We start from the raw sequence: 4,833 nt of genomic DNA on the forward strand, positions 1-4,833 counted from the left end.
TGGCTGTAAAGGAGAATCTGTCCAGACCTCTCTCCTAGCTGCTGGTGGTCTGCTGGCATCTTTGGTGTTCCTTGGCTTGTAGAAGCATCACTCTGATTTCTGCCTTTATCTTCACATGCCATTCTTCCTGTGTGTGTCTGTGTCCAAATTTCCCCTCTTTATAAGGATTCCAGTCATATTAAATTAGGGGCCCACCCTACTCCAGTATGACCTCATCTTAACTAATTACATCTGCAATGACCCTCTTCCAAATAAAGTCACATTCTGAAGTATTGGAGATTAGGAGATCAACATACGGATTTTGGGGAGATACTATTCAATCCATAGCACTACTTCTGCATAGAATATTATTTGGGAATAGCTGGTTTGGACATAGTTAATAAATTTAAAAATAGGATTTTTAATCCTATTTGGCAAAAATAGGATTAAAAAATATTTGCCATGATATTATAGTTTATATGTAACTATATAAATATAACACATTTGGATATTGATGTTGTATTTTCTTTGTTAATTAAAAATAATAAGCTGACTTTTGGGATTTTAAATGAACGTCCTATCTTTTTTAGATTTTGTTTAAATCAAGCTTGGTTTATTCAGTTACATTGAAATTTCCTGAGGTAACAGAACTATCAGATATTGATGTTTTAAGAATAAATTATCTAGATAATTCTGGAATTTTTTTCTTATGAGTACAAATGTTTTGATAAAACTTTGATTATCTGTAATTGTTAATATATCCTTCATAACCGAGGAGCTTCATATCTATAATGTTGAATACTAGTTATCTTCTAGGACTAGAGATAAAGGTCAAAAGTTGAGAAGACAAATTGATGTTTATACAAATCTCTAGAAATGGTATTTTGAAATGAATCCTTCCTTTCTGTCCAGCTTACTATAATCTCTCTCTCTCCCTTGCAAATCTAACTCACTCAAAATGAAACAAGGATTCAATAAAGAATGAATTTGGTTAATAAAGGCCTTATTAGATTTGAATAATTCAAATCAATCTGTTCCTTTTAAATTGTATTTAATTCATACTCTGTCATTTTATTAAATTTTCCAAAAAAAAAAAAAGAGCCTAAAAATTTTTTAAACTTTTAAAGATGACATGATTTACCACGGAAGAAATTGTATTATTATAGATTCTTGTTCTCATTAAACCTGGAATTGGCAAACAATTTGGGAAATTGTATCACATATGGAATAGGACTAAGACTGTAGGAATAAAACAACCTAAGTTACTGTAGCTGGGATCAGCAAAACAGCCTCTGCTTCCTGATTCTATGAGCCTCGATAGAACTCAAGTCAGTCATAATTACTTCACTCTAGAAAAAACAAAGAATGACATTTGGGGGCTAAAAACCTTTTTTCCATTTTTGAGAAATTTGAGTTTACAAAACAGCTAAGAAGTTGTAATTTTTCTAGCAGAATACATAGCATTAGATAAAAGAATTGAAAACATAATAAAATTGAAAATACAGGTTCAGTTTGAGAGATTTAAATTGAGAGATTTAAAAATAAAACTGATTAAGATAGCTCTAGTTTCCTTTTCCTATAAAACTCACATTTAATGTTTCCAAACTGACCACCTAAAGTAAAATAATGAAAATAAATTAGAAATTGATATTTTAAATTCTAGTAATGTATATAATTTAATATAAATAAATATGGTAAATTGAAAACCTCAAGGACCTCCAATAGCTTCATGAATCAGTTAATAGAAATAATTAGCACAATGTCCACGTGGGAAGCAGCCAAAAGGAATGTCTATTTTTTTTTTAATTGCGGTAACATTGGTTTATAACATTGTATAAATTTCAGGTGTACATCATTATACTTCTATTTCTGTGTAGATTACATCACATTCTCATGTTCACCACCCAAATACTAATTACAATCCATCACCAAAAAGAATAAGTCTTTCGATCAAGATTCAAAAGCAAACAACAAAAGAGGTGGAAAAAGTGTAATTGTTAACTTTACTTCAAACTGCTGTGCCATTCTGTTATGTACACATATGAGCCCCTTATTTTTACTCAAAATACTAAAGGAAAAGAAAGGCTTGTATTTATCCCATGACCTCATGAGTTTCTCAGCCTAGATTAAAGTACTTTTATACGGCAAATCATTATTTATGAGACATATTAAAATCTACGATTTTCTTTTTTTAAAATAGATCAGCAGTTTTTGTTTTTCTTGAGGAAGATTGGCCCTGAGCTAACGTCTGCTGCTAATCTTCCTCCTTTTTGTTTCCTTTTTCTCCCCAAAACCCCAGTAGATAGTTGTACGTCATAGGTGCACATCCTTCTAGTTGCTCTATGTGGGACACCGCCTCAGCATGGTTTGATGAGCAGTGCCTAGGTCTGTGCACAGGGTCTGAACTGGCAAACCCTGGGCCACCGAAGCTGAGAGCACAAACTGAACTGCTACGCCACCCAGCCAGCCCCTCTTTTTTTTTTTTTATTGAGATAACATTGGTTACATAAATTTCAGGTGCACATCATTATATTTTGATTCCTGTGTAGACTACACCATGTTCACCACCAAAAGACTAATTACCATCTGTCACCACATACATGTGCCTAATCACCCTTTTTGCCCTCCTCCCTTCCCTCTTCCCACTGGTAACCATGAGTCTTATCTCTGTATCTATGTGTTTGTTTGTTATTGTTGCCTTTATCTTCCTCTTATGAGTGAAATCTTACAGTATTTGACTTTTTCTGTCTGACTTATTTCATTTAGCATAATACCCTAAAGGTCCCTCCATGTTGTTGCAAATGGCAAGATTTCATCTTTTTTATGACTGAGTAGTATTCCATTGTGTATATATACCACATCTGCTTTATGCATTCATCTATTGATGGGGACTTATTTTGTTTCGAAGTCTTGGCTATTGTGAATAATGCTGCAATGAACATAGGTCGGCAAATATCTTTTCATATTTGTGTTTTTCTCTTCTTTGGATAAATACCCAGAAGCAGAACTGGTGGATAAAATGGTAGTTCTCTTCTTAACTTTTTTAGGAATCTCCATACTGTTTTCCATAGTTACTGCACCAGTTTACATCCCCATCAGCAGTAATTGAGTGTTCCGTTTTCTTTACATCCTCTCCAATGCTCCTTATCTCTTGTCTTATTAATCATAGCCACTCAGAGAGGAGTGCGGTGATATCTTATTGTAGTTTTATTTATTTATTTATTTTAATTTTTATTTATTTATTTTTCCCCCAAAGCCCCAGTAGATAGTTGTACGTCATAGTTGCACATCCTTCTAGTTGCTGTATGTGGGACGTGGCCTCAGCATGGTCGGAGAAGCGGTGCGTTGGTGCGCGCCCAGGATCTGAACCTGGGCCGCCAGTAGCGGAGCACGCGCACTTAACTGCTAAGCCATGGAGCCGGCCCGTCTGCTTGTAGTTTTGATTTCCATTTCCCTAATAATTAGTGATGTTCAACATCTTTTCACGTGCATTTTGGCCATCTGTATATCTTCTTTGGGGAAATGTCTGTTCAGATCTTTTGCCCATTTTTTAATTGGGTGGTTAGTTTTTTTGTTGTTGAGTTGTATGAGTTCTTTATATATTCTGGATATTAACCCCTTATCAAATATATGATTTGCAAATATCTTCTCCCAATTGTTTGGTTGTCTTTTCATTTATTTGATGGTTTCTTTTGCTGTACAGAAGCTTTTAAGTTTGATGTAGTCCCATTTGTTTATTTTTCTTTTGTTTCCCCTGCCTGGTGAGACATGATATTCAAAGAGATACTGCTGAGACCAATGTTGAAGAGCATACTGCTTATGTTTTCATCAGGAGTTTTATGGTTTCAGGTCTTACATTCAAATCTTTAATCCACTGCAAGTTAACTTTTGCATATGGAGTAAGATAATGGTCTGTTTTCATTCTTTTGCATGTGGCTGTCCAGTTTTTCCAACACCATTTATTGAAGAGACATTCCTTCCTCCATTGTATGTTCTTGGCTCCCTTGTCAAAAATTAGCAGGACATACATGTGTGGGTTTATTCCTGGGCTCTCAATTCTGATCCACTGATCTGTATGTTTGTTTTTGTGCTAGTACCATGCTGTTTTGATTAATATAGCTTTGCAGTATATTTTGAAATCAGGAAGTGTGCTACCTCCAGCTTTGTTCTTTCTTTATTCTCAGGATTCCTTTGATTGCTTGTCATCTTTTGTTTGTTCTGTACAAATTCTAGGATTCTTTATTCTATTTCTGTGAAAAATGTCATTGGGACTTTGATAGGGATTGCATTGAATCTGAAGATTGCTTTAGGAAGTATAGACATTTTAACTGTTAATCCTTCCAATCCATGAGCATAGAACTTCTTTCAATTTCTTTGTATATTCTTCGATTTCTTTCAATAATGTTTTATAGTTTACAGTGTGCAGGTGTTTCACCTCTTTGGTTGCATTTATTCCTAGGAATTTTATTCTTTTTATTGTGATTGTAAATGGATTGTATACTTAATTTCTCTTTCTGCTATTTCAACGTTTTAGTGTATAGAAACAGGACTGATTTTTGTATGTTGAATTTGTACCCTGCAACTTTACTGTGTTCATTTATTATTTCTAATAGTTTTTTGCTGGATTCTTTAGGGCTTTCTATATATAAAATCATGTCATCTGCAAATAGTGAGAGTTTTATTTCTTCTTTTCCAATTTGGATCACTTTTATTTCTTTTTCTTGCCTGATTGCTCTGGCTAGGACTTCAATACTATGTTAAAAAAGAATGGCAAAGGTGAGCTTCCTTGTCTTGTTCCTGACATTAAAGGGACGGCTTTCAGTTGTTCACTGTTGAGTATGATGTTGGCTGTGG

The sequence above is a fragment of the Ceratotherium simum genome, chromosome 28, assembly GCF_057802395.1.
Source record: "Ceratotherium simum simum isolate JZ-2026a chromosome 28, ASM5780239v1, whole genome shotgun sequence".
Classification (NCBI taxonomy): domain Eukaryota; kingdom Metazoa; phylum Chordata; class Mammalia; order Perissodactyla; family Rhinocerotidae; genus Ceratotherium; species Ceratotherium simum.